At 42.0% G+C, this 16752-nt stretch overlaps 1 protein-coding gene across 3 annotated transcripts in view; it reads right to left on the bottom strand.

Moving 5' to 3' along the window:
- LOC127428938 (guanine nucleotide exchange factor VAV2-like) overlaps nucleotides 1-16752 on the bottom strand; it is a 279483-nt gene that overhangs the window by 36567 nt on the left and 226164 nt on the right. The gene's annotated exons all lie outside the window — the stretch shown is intronic.

Raw genomic sequence — 16752 nt, 5'->3', positions numbered from 1 at the left:
TGAGTGAGCAGGCAAAACACATTTCTTTTATTTCTTATGGGATACATATTCATCTGTAGGTTCTAACAGAATGGCACAATCATAAAACAAAACATGGCAACAAAGAAAAAAATGAAATGACCACTGTTCAGAAGTCTGCATATCCTTAGTTCTTAATACTGTGTATTGCCCCCTTTAGCATCAATGACAGCGTGCAGTCTTTTGTAATAGTTGTCTATGAGGCCCCAAATTCTTGCAGGTGGTATAGCTGCCCATTCATCTTGGCAAAATGCCTCCAGGTCATGCAAAGTCTTTGGTCGTCTTGCATGAACCGCACGTTTGAGATCTCCCCAGAGTGGCTCGATGATATTAAGGTCAGGAAACTGTGATGGCCACTCCAGAACCTTTACCTTTTTCTGCTGTAACCACTGGAGGGTCAACTTGGCCTTGTGCTTAGGGTCATTGTCGTGCTGGAAAGTCCAAGAGCGTCCCATGCGCAGCTTTCGTGCAGAAGAATGCAAATTGTCTGCCAGTATTTTCTGATAACATGCTGCATTCATCTTGCCATAAATTTTCACAAGATTCCCCGTGCCTTTAGAGCTCACACACCCCCAAAACATCAGTGAGCCACCAACATGCTTCACAGTGGGGATGGTATTCTTTTCACTATAGGCCTTGTTGACCTCTCTCCAAACATAGTGCTTATGGTTGTAACCATAAAGCTCTATTTTGGTCTCGTCATTCCAAATTACAGTGTGCCAGAAGCTGTGAGGCGTGTCAAGGTGTTGTCGGGCATATTGTAACCGGGCTTTTTTGTGGCATTGGCACAGTAAAGGCTTCTTTCTGGCAACTTGACCATGCAGCTCATTTTTGTTCAAGTACCGTCGTATTGTTCTCCTTGAAACAACCACACCATCTTTTTCCAGAGCAGCCTGTATTTCTCCTGAGGTTACCTGTGGGTTTTTCTTTGCATCCCGAAGAATTCTTCTGGCAGCTGTGGCTGAAATCTTTCTTGGTCTACCTGACCTTGTCTTGGTATTAAGAGACTCCTGAGATTCCACTTCTTAATAAGTGATTGAACAGTACTGACTGGCATTTTCAAGGCTTTGGATATCTTTTTATATCCTTATCAATCTTTATAAAGTTCCATTACCTTGTTACGCAGGTCTTTTGATAGTTCTTTTCTGCTCCCCATGGCTCAGTATCTAGCCTGCTCAGTGCATCCACGTGAGAGCTAACAAACTCATTGACTTTTTATACACAGACACTAATTGCAATTTAAAAAGCCACAGGTGTGGGAAATTAACCTTTAATTGCCATTTAAACCTGTGTGTGTCACCTTGTGTGTCTGTAACAAGGCCAAACATTCAAGGGTATGTAAACTTTTGATCAGGGCCATTTGGGGGATTTCTGTTATCATTATGATTTAAAAAGGAGCCAAACAACTATGTGATAATAAATGGCTTCATATGATCACTATCCTTAAATAAAATATTTTTTGCATGATCAGTCATATTTTCAAAATCAATGACTTCAATTTCACAAAAAAATTCACAATTTCTGCCAGGGTATGCAAACTTTTGAGCACAACTGTATATTATATATATATATATATATATATATATATATATATATATATATATATATATATATATATATATATACACACACACACACACACACATATATATACACACAGTTTAAGTCAGAAGTTTGCATACAGCTTAGTCAAATACATTTAAACTCAATTTTTCACATTCCTGACATTTAATCCTGACATTCCCAGTCTTCCCAGTGGTCAGTTATGATCACTACTTTATTTTAAGAATGTGAAATGTCAGAATAATAGTAGAGAGAATGTTTTATTTCAGCTTTTATTTCTTTCATCACATTCCCAGTGGGTCAGAAATGTACATACACTTTGTTAGTATTTGGTAGCATTGCCTTCAAATTGTTTAACTTGGATCAGACATTTTGGGTAGCCTTCCACAAACTTCTCACAATAAGTCGCTGGAATTTTGGCCCATTCCTCCAGACAGAACTGGTGTAACCGAGTCAGGTTTTTAGGCCTCCTTGCTCACAAAATTTTTCAGTTCTGCCCAAAAATTATCGGATTGAGGTCAGGGCTTTGTGATGGCCACTCCAATACCTTGACTTTGTTGTTCTTAAGCCATTTTGCCACAATTTTGGAGGTATGCTTGAGGTCATTGTCCATTTGGAAGACCCATCTGTGACTGAGATTTCACTTCCTGGCTGATGTCTTGAGATGTTGCTTCAATATATCCACATAATTTCCTTCCTCATGATGCCATCTATTTTGTGAAGTGCACTAGTCCCTCCTGCAACAAAGCACCCCCACAACATGATGCTGCCACCCCCATGCTTCACGGTTGGGATGGTGTTCTTCGGCTTGCAAGCCTCACCCTTTTTCCTCCAAACATAACAATGGTCATTATGGCCAAACAGTTAAATTTTTGTTTCATCAGACCAGAGGACATTTCTCCAAAAAGTAAGATTTTTGTCCCCATGTGCACTTGCAAACTGTAGTCTGGCTTTTTTATAGCGGTTTTGAAGCAGTGGCTTCTTCCTTGCTGAGCAGCCTTTCAGGTTATGTCAATATAGGACTCATTTTACTGTGGATGTAGATACTTATCTATCTGTTTCCTCCAACATCTTCACAAGGTCCTTTGCTGTTGTTCTGGGATTGGTTTGCACTTTTCGAACCAAACTACGTTCATCTCTAGGAGACAGAATGCGTCTCCTTCCTCAGTGGTATGATGGCTGCGTGGTCCCATGGTGTTTATACTTGTGTACTATTTGTTTGTACAGATGAATGTGGTACCTTCAGGCATTTGGAAATTGCTCCCAAGGATGAACCAGACTTGTGGAGGTCCACGATTTGTTTTCTGAGGTCTTGGCTGATTTCATTTTATTTTCCCATGATTTCAAGCAAAGAGGCACTGAGTTTGAAGGTAGGCCTTAAAGGTGTCATGAATTAGATTTTTATTTTATAATGTTCCTTGAGGTCCACTTATAATGTTAGTGTGATTTTATCATTAAAAGTAGTCATAATTTAGGAATAATTGGTAATTTTCTATCCAGTTTTTGTGCCTCTGATTCAAATGCTCCATTTTTTGGGGCGTGTGTTCTTGAAGACTTCAGTGTAAATGCCCACTGCTGTGATTGGGTAACATCTTTGCATGTGGATAAGTGTAAACACCCCTGCCATTATGCGTGTGTGGGGTTGTTTTGAAAACTTCGGATGGTTAAAATAATGACAACCGGAGGAATTCATCCATACATGTTTGAGCCAGAGTCTGATCCCGAATTTGAAGAAAATTAACCCCCTCCACAAACAATGCAGTCTGTGACAGTGTGGTAAGTAATCTTCTTGTAACTGTAATTTACTTGTCTATTTGTGTAATAGGTATTACTTTTATTGTTGTTTAAACCAAGACGCGACACAACGGTGTGTATCTTGTTACATAGTTGGGGCATTTTCCAACGGTGAAACATTTCTGTGTTTTACAAATGCTGAGTAATGCATGACAGTACCAAATAAAGTGTAAATACACGGTGCTATCACATTTATAACTGTGAAAGGATACACTTACCGTGCAACATGTAAACATATACAGGATACATTCACCGGTGTTTGTTGCACTGTCGTTTGTCATATAATCATCTTTCATCATATATTCAGTGTAGTGACAAACGCATACGTTGTTCATTACAATGAGTCATGTTCTCATTAAAAAGGAAAGAGATATATAAATATATATATATTTAATATATCAATACTCTTTAGGTGCATTTGTGGCAATTGTAACATCATGCCAACAGAACAAGAAAATATATGCTGCTTAGAGGTCCCTGTGCATTAAAACTAATACACGAGCATCTAAAATCACTAGGATCAAATCAAATACTCAGTACACATCTAACAGTCTGTAACATACGAAGCAAAACAATTAACGTGATACTCACACTTGTTTGTTGCGACATCCCTGTCAGGTCCATTGCATCAACTTTTATTTTTTTTCGTTGCGAGAAAAATGCAAGAAATCTAGTTTCTCACGACCTGGCACTGAACAATGTCTTGACATCTTCGTGGCCACCGTGACACCTCCTGTTGCTCCAAAAATAATCTCACCCCTCTACTCTAACGGCAAGACCGGTGGGCGGGCCTAAGCAGTGTCGACGATGAAGTAGGCGTTGATCTGTTTATGCAGAGGCTGGCCTGTGCTGATGTAATACCTCACTATGATGTATTAGAGATGAGGAAGTAGAGAACACCTCATTTTGGCACCTTGGTTTCAATTAAGCCTTTTTTTTGGACTAATGAAGAAGTTTTCGGTTCTGAAATTTACAGTATGTTTTTATAGTGCTATGAACTCTTATATGTAAAGATATCATGGTAAGTTAGATTTTCCAATTCATGACCCCTTTAAAATACATCTACAGGTACACCTCCAATTAGCCAATTAGCATATCAGAAGCTAATTGGCTAATTGCCTAAAGGCTTGACATAATTTTCTGGAATTTTCTAAGCTGCTTAAAGGCAGAGTTAACTTAGTGCATGTAAACTTCTGACCCACTGGAATTGTGATATAATCAATTAAAAGTGAAACAATCTGTCTATAAACAATTGTTGGAAAAATTACTTGTGTCATGCACAAAGTAGATGTCCTAAATGACTTGGCAAAACTATAGTTTGCTAATATTAAATCTGTGGGGTGGTTACAAATTTTTTTTTAATGACTTCAGCCTAAGTGTATGTAAACTTCTGACTTCAACTGTGTGTGTGTGTGTGTGTGTGTGTGTGTGTGTGTGTGTGTGTGTGTGTGTGTGTATATATATATATATATAATTTATTTTTTTCATTTGTATTTTCAGATAACATAGGATAACACAAAATACAGAACATTATAACAACCATGGAACAACAGGAGCAAAATAAATAAATAAATACATCAATAAATAAATATATAAAAATAATAGTGATAATAAAATAAGCATTGGGATACGTATGACAAATATATACGACAAAATGTTTTACGGAACAGCAGGCAGCTGGATTTTTTCTTTAATATGCTTAAGAAAGGGATCCCATAATACATAAAAGGTCTTTATGGAACCCCTTAATGAGTACTTCATTTTTTCCAATTTAAGAAAATAGAGTCTTTAATCCAGTGGGTAAAGGTGGGTGGTTGCGCGTCTTTCCATTTAAGTAGAATTATGCGTCTGGCAAGGAAAGTAAGAAAGGCGATAGTCAACTTCTGCTTTTGAGAGTGTGAGATGGTCTAAAGGAGCACCAAAAAATAGCTAAAAATGGGCACGGATTAATGGTTTTATGCATGCAATCAGAGATTGTTTGAAAGATAAGAGACCAGAATTCCATAAGTTCACTGCATGCCCAAAACATATGGGCAGATGTAGCAAGAGATTAGTTGCAACAATCGCAGGTAGGACTAAAGTCTGAGAAATATTTGGACATTTTCTGCTTTGTCCAGTGTGCGTGGTGTACAATTTTGCATTGCATAAAGCCATGTCTAGCACAAATTGAGGTGGTATGACTCTTTTCAAGATAGAATGCCACAATTCTTCCGTGATACCCTCACCCAGATCTGATTCCCAGTCTGCCTTACAGTGACGCTCTCCTGAAATTTTGCAATACAATATGGAAATCAAACCCCTAAAGGACAGAGGTTGTTCTATGAGTGCCTCTCCTGAATTGCATAGTGGTAGGGCAGGAAACAGGCAACATTTAATGAAGGAAATCTCTAACCTGTAAATAGCTAATTAAATTGCTTCTGGAGAGATTAAATTTGCGACAAAGTTGTTCGAATGAAGGAAAAAAACACCATCCGAGTATAGATCACTGAAAGATCCAATGCCTGTTAAGCCATGAATGTCTTATCTAGCAAAGAAGGCATAAAAACATGATTTGAGTAAATAGGTGATTTTACAGAGAAAGACATCCATCCAAAATGGCATCCAGATCTTAATGGTTGAATTTACAATTTTATTTTTGGTAAAAACCTGCTGAGGACACAGAAATTGAGGAGTAAACTAAGGCTGGCAAAGAAGAGGGCAGGCATGACAGGGATTCAAGAGTATATCATGATAGTGCGTCAGTGCCTGTGTCTTCGTACAGCCAATGAACAATGGAACGTATGTTGGATGCCCAGTAATATACTAAGAAATCTGGTGCTGCCATGCCTCCAAGACATTTTGGATATTGTAGAATACTTCTTGCTATTTGGGGTGTTTTACAATTCCAGACAAAGGAGGAAATTATGGTATCAAGCCGGCAAAAAAATTATTTGGGATGAATATTAGGATGCATTGAAACAAATAAGTAAATTTAAGGATAATATTCTTTCGTATCGAATTAATGCGGCCAGCTACGGAGAGCGGTAAAGACATCCAGCATTTGTGATTAAGCTCTGTCTGATTAATAAGATTAATTAGCAGAGAAAAGCTTAGAAAATGTATCTGTAATACAAACGCCAAGGTATATAAATATATTTGTTACTTTAAAAGGAAGAGACGTGAATGAGTACTGACAGGCAGGCTCATTTATAGGAAATAATTAACTTTTCTGTAGAGTTAATTTGTAACCATAAAGATTATGAAATTGTTCTAGTATATGAGAAACATTTACTTTGCATGGCTGTAATTGTCTCCTTCACCTCCATTAGTGTTACTGGGCTGTCGAGAATTTTAACTAGATCTGTGGCTAATTTTGGTATAGGAAGATTAAAAAAATTTTTTTTTGCAGAGTAGAATTTTTTCTGAAGTGTAAGGAAATGTATAGAAATTTTGGAAAACTTTATTTCCTGGGGGTCATGAGTAACGCCACTACTTGTGTTAATTTCTGAAATTACTTGTGAAGCAGAGGACTGCAGAAGCTGATGTGCCAACAATCTGTTTGGTTTGTCACCATATTCATAACACACTGGTGGCCAAAAGTTTGGAATAATGTACAGATTTTGCTCTTATGGAAAGAAATTGGTTCTTTTATTCACCAAAGTGGCATTCAACTGATCACAATGTATAGTCAGGACATTAATAACATGAAAAATTACTATTACAATTTAAAAATATTTTTCAGAACTTCTTAAATTTCTCTTAAAAAGAGTTCTCATAAAAAAATCCTTCACGTGCAGCAATGACAGCTTTGCAGATCCTTGGCATTTTAGCAGTCAGTTTGTCCAGATACTCAGGTGACATTTCACCCCACGCTTCCTGTAGCACTTGCCATAGATGTGGTTGTCTTGTTGGGCACTTCTCACACACCTTACAGTCTAGCTGATCCCACAAAAGCTCAATGGGGTTAAGATCAATAACACTCTTTTCCAATTATCTGTTGTCCAATGTCTGTGTTTCTTTACCCACTCTAACCTTTTCTTTTTGTTTTTCTGTTTCAAAAGTGGCTTTTTCTTTGCAATTCTACCCATAAGGCCTGCACTCCTGAGTCTTCTCTTTACTGTTGTACATGAAACTGGTGTTGAGCGGGTAGAATTCAATGAAGCTGTTAGCTGAGGACATGTGAGGCATCTATTTCTCAAACTAGAGACTCTGATGTACTTATCCTCTTGTTTAGTTGTACATCTGGCCATCCACATCTCTTTCTGTCCTTGTTAGAGCCAGTTGTCCTTTGTCTTTGAAGACTGTTGTGTACACCTTTGTATGAAATCTTCAGGTTTTTTTCAAGCATTGTATAGCCTTCATTCCTCAAAACAATGATTGACTGATGAGTTTCAAGAGAAAGCTGTTTCTTTTTTGTGCAATTGATGCAAGTTGCATACTGTGGCAACTCACGAACAAACTTAAACCAAATAGCTTTCAACTGTGTTTGATATAATGGCAAGTGATTTTCTAGTACCAAATTAGCAATTTAGCATGATTATTCAAGGATAAGGTGTTTCGAGTGATGGCTGCTGGAAATGGGGCCTGTCTAGATTTGATCAAAAATGACTTTTTTCAAATAGTGATGGTTTTTTACACCAGTAATGTCCTGACTATACTGAATGCCACTTTGATGAATTAAAGTACCAATTTCCTTCTGAAACAGCAAAATCTGTAAATTATTCCAAACTTTTGGCCACCAGTGTATGTATGCCTAGACTTTATAAGCATTTTTTCTGCATTAGCTGTAGAAAGATTATCAAATTCTGTCTTTAGGAGGAGTTTCTGTTTATATAGATCAGGGGATGGAGAAGTTATGTATTCATTCTCTAATTGTAAAATGCTGTTTGTGAGACTAGTAAGAATAGATGACCATTGTTTCTTTTCAAATGACACATAGAATATTAACTGCCCTCTCACGTAGGCCTTAAATGTCTCCCATAATGTACTATGGATTATTTCAGCAGCTGCATTAGACTCAAAAAAAAAAAAATCTATTTGCTTGGATATAAATTTAATAAAACTGGCATCAGATAGTAGGCGTGTATTTAATCTCCAATGTGCCCGGTAGGTGGGTTTGTTAGGAAACTTCATAACCATTTCAAGAGGCGAGTGGTCTGAAATTATTCTGGCATGATAATTACAACTTTGAATATTCGGTAGTAATTTATTGTCATCAAGAAAATAATCTATATGGGAAAATGTGCTATGGATGGGAGAAAAAAATGAATAACCACGAACGTTGGGATTTAGATGTCGACATATGTTTGTGACACCATAGTCACTGAGAAACATATTTATTACCTTTGCAGCTCTGGAATTTGCAAACGGTTTATTAGAAGAAGTGTCTAGTTTTTTGAGACAGCAATTCAAATCTCCAGCTATAATCAGGTAATGCAAGTCAATGTTAGGTAAAGAGGAACAAACTTGATAAAGAATTGCTCATCATCATGGTTGGGAGCGTATAAAGTAGCGAAGATCAGCAGAGTTTCAAAAAGTGTCCCTGTTACAATGACGTAGCGGCAATTGCGATCTGCTATGATGTTGGATGAAATAAACGGAATGGAGCGATGGATGAGAATAGCAATGCCTCACGCTTTATTGTTAAATAATGAGTGGTAAGACTGAGAAACCCAACTTCTACCTATTTTAGTGTGGCCTGACACATTCAAATGCATTTCATGAATAAACACAATTTGCGCTTTGAGATGAGAAAGAACTTTGTTGAGTTTTGTAAACTTGCCTAATCCTCTGACAATCCAGCTTGCAAATGTGACAGACTTGCTGCTGCTCCAAAAGTTAAACCACCAATAAGCAAAGCCATTCAAGTCAAAATGTGAAATTAACTTAGAGATCAGTCGCATTAGACATAGCGCAGCACTGCTTTGTATCAAAGAAAACCAACATACAAATGCAAAAATAAAATAAAATAAATAAATGCATAAAATAATACAAAACAACCCCCCTTCCTACACCTTCCTGTACATATATTCCCCACTGAACACCTAGATCAGCGTAGACAAGCCTATCCCTGTCCTATCTACCTATAGAAAACAGGTAAAACGAAAGAATAAACTGAAGTGAATCTCTTAAAGACATGGCTATGAAAAATGAACAGACAGATATCGAAAAATGAAACTCATCAAAATTAGATAGCTAACTTATTCATGTAAAGATAAAACCATGGCAAATTTTGCAGCGTATAGTCTTCTATCAGAGACAAGTTATGACATTGCCAGACTGAACAAACGAAAGCAACAGATAACCCAAATAGAAGTCCGTACAATCAATCAACAATAAAATGTCAGAATCTGACATAATTAACCCTTTAATAAACAGAGACCATAGATTATAGCTGAATCAAACCGTAAGAAAAACAATAACAGGCACGTTAATATTACCGTCCGATTTGTGCTGTACTGGTTGGTCAGCTGTGATTATTTCAGTCCCTTTATCTTCAAATAGCTGTATCAACAGTGTTGCTGGACATTTTTGAGATCACATAGTCCATTGCCATCTGGTGGTCGCTGACAAGTGCTCCGTTTCAACTGGCAAAGTGATACAGAACCTCGTAGATGGTGAAAGCCAAAACGAGCACCTTGGATGTCACAAATCCGCTTCCTCACATCCCCAAAAGCTGCTCTCCTCTTTGCCTCTGCAGTGGTGAGGTCATGAAAAATGTGTATTGACCGTCCGTTATAGGAAAGAGTCTTAGCCTGACGTGCCTGGTGGACGATGAGATCGCGGACGTGAAAATAATGGACCCTTACTACAAAAGGTCTCGGAGGCCGATTAGGCTTCGGTTTTGCCTGCAGAGACCTGTGAGCTCTGTCGAGTAAAGGCATCTCCTCCAGACTAAGCACCTCCTGTAGGAGATTGGAAACAAATGCGGTCAGCGACGTGCTTTCCTGGCCCTCCGGGATGCCAACCAGTCATATGTTATTTCTCCTAGATCTACTCTCAAAGTCTTCACACGTAGATTGCAGATCTCTGACATCAAATTGTAGCTTAGGAGCATTTGTTTCGGAACCTGGTGCGTTTTCTCCCTTGGTTCAGTTTGTGTAGGCATATATGAACACGGCAATCGCACTCGGATCCGCACCAAAACAATCGGACCGATTGCAAACGAACTCTGAAGCGGCTCGCTTGTGGTGGAAAAAAATCAAACCAAGTCCAATGGACCAAACAATATCCCTATAAAAACCAAAAGAGGGATCTTTATAGAAAACATCTGTAGATCAGCACTTCTCTGTAATTCATCATCAAAATGTGGATACAGCCTTTTGGCAACTATATTAAGATATAATTGCACATTTAAAATAGGAGCTATTTATAATTCCTAATTAGGTAATTTTAGTATGATCGTTTCTCTCTTTTGGATAGTGGCAGAATACGGGTAGGATGGCATTAGCAGCTTTTTGACAAATAAAAAAAAAAATTATGCGGCTTTACTGTGCTGTGTGGGTGCGTGTTTGTACATGCGAGAGAGGGAGAGATACAGATCTGTGAGAACAGGCACATTTCAATGGAGAAATAATGCAAAAGCAACTAATGATGGATAAAGATAACCATGATGGAAACTTTACAACTCATATCCATCCGAGTGATGGATCATTTGTATTTGGAGCACAACCTCTAACTGGCGACGCTCGAAAATTCTCGAATATTTTTAATGGTTGACACATTTTTTGCAGGCATATAATTTTAACCGGTATATCAATGGATGAGCTTAATCCTGAACAACGAACAAACATAGTGACCAATAAGGGGACAGCTTGCTCACATGTGACTTTTATTTACATAGTTTTTGCCCGTTTTGAAATGTTGCCTTGTGAAAGCAAACCAAACCAAGAAGAAAATGCAACATTGTAACAATTTAGTCCCCGTTTTGGAACAAAGCAAACGGTCTACAGGTCTGAAAATGCCCTTAGGCACAACAACTTCTAAGGCAGACACTGAGTCACTTGTAGCAGTTGCAGATTTCTCTACCGCCTTTAAACGGCTGTCATCCATAGATTTCTGTACGGTGGCTACCGCCAAAGTAAACTTTTCTCTTACGGCAGCAATATCTGGCTGTAATCCACTGACAGCCATCTCTACCTTTGTACAGATGTCGTTTCTCAGGGAGTATAAAGCCTTGGTTAATATACCAGCAGTCAACTTATCTTCCTCTCTTGAACAGCTATGCTCCGTCTCCATTTCAGCAGCAGCAGGTGAGCTAGCATTAGCATCACGAGTAGTTTTGTTAGCCGACAGTTTATTGCTCGGAGGCTTCATGATTTGCTCTCAGAATCGATCAGTCTGTGCAATGGTATGTTATGTTCGCAAAAATAGTGCTTGACGAAATTCAGAGACTGAAATGATGTGTTTTTTAACGGAATTAGAAAGTCACCTTATGGAGCTTGCACAAAGTTCGCCTACACTGCTACTGCGCAACAGCGCCCCCTCTTTGTAAATCTATATTTAAGCTAATGAATAGGGCTGGGTATCTACAGATTTTCCAATTTGATTTGATCCCGATTCAGTATCGATTCATATGGGTATATTTCAGTTATAATGTCCCTTCCCTATCTGTCACTCACTCGATGTTGTGTCGATGTAGTGACACTAGGGGTCACTCTTGGGAGCCCCCAAACACCTCTGATCTTTGATCAGATATACGGGTATAAAAGGAGCTGGCTCGCAACCACTCATTCAGATTTTCTTTTCAGAGCCGAGTGGTTGTATTTCAGCGAGCTGAATTCCTCCACCGATCCATTCACCGCTACAAAAGCTGTTTTTACGGCACATTACAGCGGCTTGCACCGGTGGAGTGCAGAGAATGCCCCTGGGTGCTTCAGCAGACTAAAAGAGTATATTCTTCCTGTGAAAGAGTATATTTTCCTTCTAAAAGAGTGGCACTCCCGGAGAGCGTCTTTTTAAAGATGCCTTTCCGTTTGTGTAAAATTCTTGGTTGTGGTCGTTACCTCTCTGCTTCTGGTGGCCATGATCGCTGCCTCACATGCTTGGGCGCTGCCCACACGGAGGCAGCGTTCGTGGACGGGTTATGTTCTCACTGCGAGAGCATGACCATGGCAACGCTGCGGTCGGGGCTTTCCTACCTCAGATGGAAAGCCACCCCTGCGGCTCCCCGCCACGGTCCTTCTACCTACAGGTTTGAGGCCGCGTCGGTTAGCACTGGGAGCGATTTGGGGATTCCAGTGGGAGCCGCTCTGCCAGGTAACCCCCCCACCGACCTCCCATTCCCCAGCACGCTCGTTTTCCCCAGTCGAGTTCTGCGATGAGATCGCTGGCTCATCTCAGGGCGAGTTCGCGATCTCATTCGGGGCTCGTGAAGCGGATGAGCTCTCGACTGCAGCATCGGAGAGCGGGCTGGTTCAGTCTGATGCTGAACACCCGGTGTTTTCAGCCATCGTTATTGTGATCGCCGGACACCACACGTTTATAGCAGGCACGGCGCTGCAGAAGCGTGTCCCTAGACTCAGCACGGCCACGAGTTCGGGGTCTGAGCCCACTCAATGTGGCGCCTCCGGCTCCGCCCCGCCACGATTGTCTCCTTGGTCCCCCTCGCCCGGAGCTTGGGGGCATGGCTTACGCTCCCCAACACGTCACGATGGCTGACCGGGACCGGCTGAGTGGTGTCTGTTTTACCTCAAGTGTAGGGCGAGAACGCCGCTGCCCTCCCCGCGGAGATCGCTTCCCTTCAGCGGAAGGATGCGGTAGAGCCTGTCCCTCCAGTCGAGATGAAGAAGGGGTTCTACAGCCCCTACTTCATCGTACCAAGGAAAGGCGGTGGGTTGCGGCCAATCCCGGACCTGCGAGTTCTGAACAGGGCCTGCATAGAATCCCGTTCAAGATGCTGACGCGGAAACGCATTTTAGTGAGCGTCCGGCATCAGAATTGGTTCGTGGCGGTAGACCTGAAGGATTCGTACTCAATGTCTCGGTTTCTCCTCGGCCAGGCCCTTTCTTCGGTTCGCCTTCGAGGGCCGGGTGCACCAGTACAAGGTCCTCCCCTTCAGTCAGTCCCTGTCGCCACATGTCTTCACAGAAGTCGCAGAGGCACCCCTTTACCCGCTAAGGGAAGTGGGCGTCTGCATCCTCAACTGTCTCTATGACTGGCTGGCTCTAGCTCACTCTCAAGACTTGTTGTGTGTGCACAGGGACCTGGTGCTCAGGCAACTCAGCCGGTTGGGGCTTCGGGTCAACTGGGGAAACCACTGCCCGCTTTGGTACACCCTGACCGAGGCTTCCCTCGGCACAGATGCGCTGGCACACAGCTGGCCCCAGGGGCCGCGCTAGTATGCTAGCCTAAGGGCCGCACCCGCGGTGGTAGACACGATCACTCAGGCTAGGGCTCCCTCTACGAGGCACCTACATGCATTGCAGTGGTGTCTGTTCGCTAAGTGGTGTTCTTCCCGATGCGAAGACCCCCAGAGATGCGCAGTCGGGTCGGTGCTTTCCTTCCTGCAGGAGAGGCTGGTGGGGCGGCTTGAGGGTGTACATGGCCACTATGGCGGCGCACCACAATGCAGTTGACGGTAAGTATTTAGGGAAGCACAACCTGATCATCAGTTTCCTTAGAGGCGCGAGGAGGTTGAATCCTCCACCACGCCTCATTCCCTCATGGGATCTCTCCTTGGTCCAACAGGGCCTACGGGGAGCACCGTTTGAGCCCCTGGAGTCAGTTGAGCTAAAGATGGTCTCTTTAAAGACTGCCCACCTGACTGCGCTCACGTCCATCAAGAGGGTAGGGGACCTGCAGGCGTTCTCTGTCAACGACATTTGTGCCTGGAGTTTGGTCCGGAATACTCTCACGTGGTCCTGAGACCCCGACCGGACTATGTGCCCAAGGTTCCCACGACCCCGTTTAGGGATCAGGTGGTGAACATGCAAGCGCTACCCCAGCAGGAGGCAGACCCAGCCTTGTCGTTGCTGTGTCCGGTGTGTGCTTTACGCATCTCTTTGGATCGCATGCAGAGCTTTAGTCGCTCTGAGCAGCTCTTCGTCTGCTTTGGAGGACAGCGGAAGGGAGCGCTGTCTCCAAACAGAGGATCGCCCACTGGATCACTAATGCTATCGCTTTGGCATATCACGCCCAGGACGTGCTGCCCCCTTGAGGCTACGAGCACACACTACTAGGAGTATGGCGGCCTCATGTGCTCTAACCAGTAGCGCCTCTTTAGCAGACATCTGCAGAGCAGCAGGCTGGGCAACACCAAACACCTTTGCGAGGTTCTTCAATCTCCGGGTTGAGCCGGTTTCGTCCCGTGTGTTGTCAGGTACGAACAGGTAAGTTTGCAGGACAACTGGCCAGGTGTACTGCTTGTGCATAGCGCCTTCCCCCTCCTGGAGGCGGAGACGTGCGCTTTTACCCCCCAAATAAGTCGTGGACCCTGGATCTTCTTCCTCCTTAGACCTGTGGCAGGCGAGTTGGCGGAGAAACTCTATGCCGGCCCAGCACGTGTGCTAATAGGGCCTGTTCTGGGGTAGGTGCTCCACATGCACTGGTTGCCTGTATGTAACCCCGTGTGATATATCTTCCGCAAGACGGTTTCCCCGTTGGTAAACCCGAGTCTTCCTTGGGCAGAGTTCCCTCTGCCACTGGTCGCCGTGTTGTAGAGCTCCTCCCCTCTGGGTAGGACCTACCAAGGGGACTTCTTCAAGTGCGACACCGCCGACAAGCTCGGTAAGACCATGTGACGTATTTCCACACAATTACCTCCCCTTCGGGTAGGGTGTGGTCTCCGCGGTGTCTTCCCCTTGAGAAGGGACACCTCCCCGACGCGGACACTTATGGCCCCCAGCTGAACAAGATTTCCATTCTTTTTTGGGGAGGAAAAAGAGAAGAGGCCACGGCTGGGGCAGCCTGTCCCCATTTTGGGGCAGTTGACCTGTCCCCGAGATGCAGGGGACCGTACGACGTTCGTAGGGGCATTGGGGGAGGTTACGTGATGGCCAGGTGCGCTGGCTACGAGCCACGCAACAGCTTGCCCATCTCGCACCGCCAGTCCATGTAATACAGTTCAGCTAGTTGTGGCATTTCGTATAGGGACCCCTAGTGTCACTACATCGACACAACGTCGAGTGAGTGACAGATAGGGAACGTCTTGGTTACTTTTGTTACTGATGGAGGGAACGAGGCGTTGTGTCCCTCCTGCCACAACACTGAACTACCCGCTGAAATGACCGGGACCTTGTCTCAGCTCCTCAGCACAGAACCTGAATGAGTGGTTGCGAGCCAGCTCCTTTTATACCCATATGTCCGGGGGAGTGGCATGCAAATTCCACTTGCCAATTCCCATTGGCCTTTTCTCAAAGATCAGAGGTGTTTGGGGCTCCCAAGAGTGACCCCTAGTGTCATTACATTGACACAATGTCTCGTTCCCTCCATCAGGGAACGGAGGTTACAAAAGTAACCAAGACTTTTTACTTACATATGAAATAAATTAGCTCCTAGCTAATTCTGTTAATTATACAGGATACCTTCTAACTAGGTACAATATGAAAATATTAATTTTACTAATTATATTTTATTAGTTTTTCAACATTTTAGTCACATATTAGCTTTTTAAAAATGAACAAATCAAATGTATTTAATCAATAAATATAATATTATATTTAATATATTATATTTTGTTACTTGTTTTTTGTTTAATTGCATAATTTGCACTATTTACAGGTATTTACATTGTTTTGCTGAACACATGCTAAAAACCGGTACTGTCTCTTTAAAGGAATCCTGCCTTTCTGTAAACAGCGTCTTTAAATGAGCATATGTTAATGAGAGAGACTCAAATGGCTTTATCCCATCTGTGCTATGCCTGATTAGAATTAAATGTTTCTTTTTAGTTGTTTATGATCAACAAATTACTGTAAATAACAGAAAGGGTTTTAAAACAGACATTATTCAGTGTCAAATGGGTCGCGTGTATCTCGTCTTTGGACACACACACATTAAACTGGAACAACTTTTACTTTCAACACACAGTGAAAGAATCTCGTTGCTGAATACTCCACCACTATACAACACAATTAATTCACTGGTAAGTGAAATCAAACAATTTACCAGCCAGTTGCCCTATATATAAATTTTTAGTCGCATAATGTGAAATTTGGTTGCAAAATCGAGTGATTTCCTCTCATTGTAGTGGAGAGCTGCGCATAGAGTAAAAGATCGATCTTGGAATTTAAGAATCGATATCGAGATTGTTCAAATGAAGAGCGCGATGCATCGGAAAATCAATATTTTTACCCACCCCTACTCATGAATGAAGCTCATGTTGATAGTACAGTACTAATATTAGTAAGAAGACCGCCAAAGGACTGTTGCGGCAGTCTTTGTTACATATTTTGTTGT

This window comes from Myxocyprinus asiaticus, chromosome 38 (assembly GCF_019703515.2).
Source record: "Myxocyprinus asiaticus isolate MX2 ecotype Aquarium Trade chromosome 38, UBuf_Myxa_2, whole genome shotgun sequence".
In the NCBI taxonomy this organism is placed as follows: domain Eukaryota; kingdom Metazoa; phylum Chordata; class Actinopteri; order Cypriniformes; family Catostomidae; genus Myxocyprinus; species Myxocyprinus asiaticus.
The sequence above is the reverse complement of the archived record's forward strand: the minus strand, read 5'-3'. Positions and strand labels throughout refer to the sequence as shown.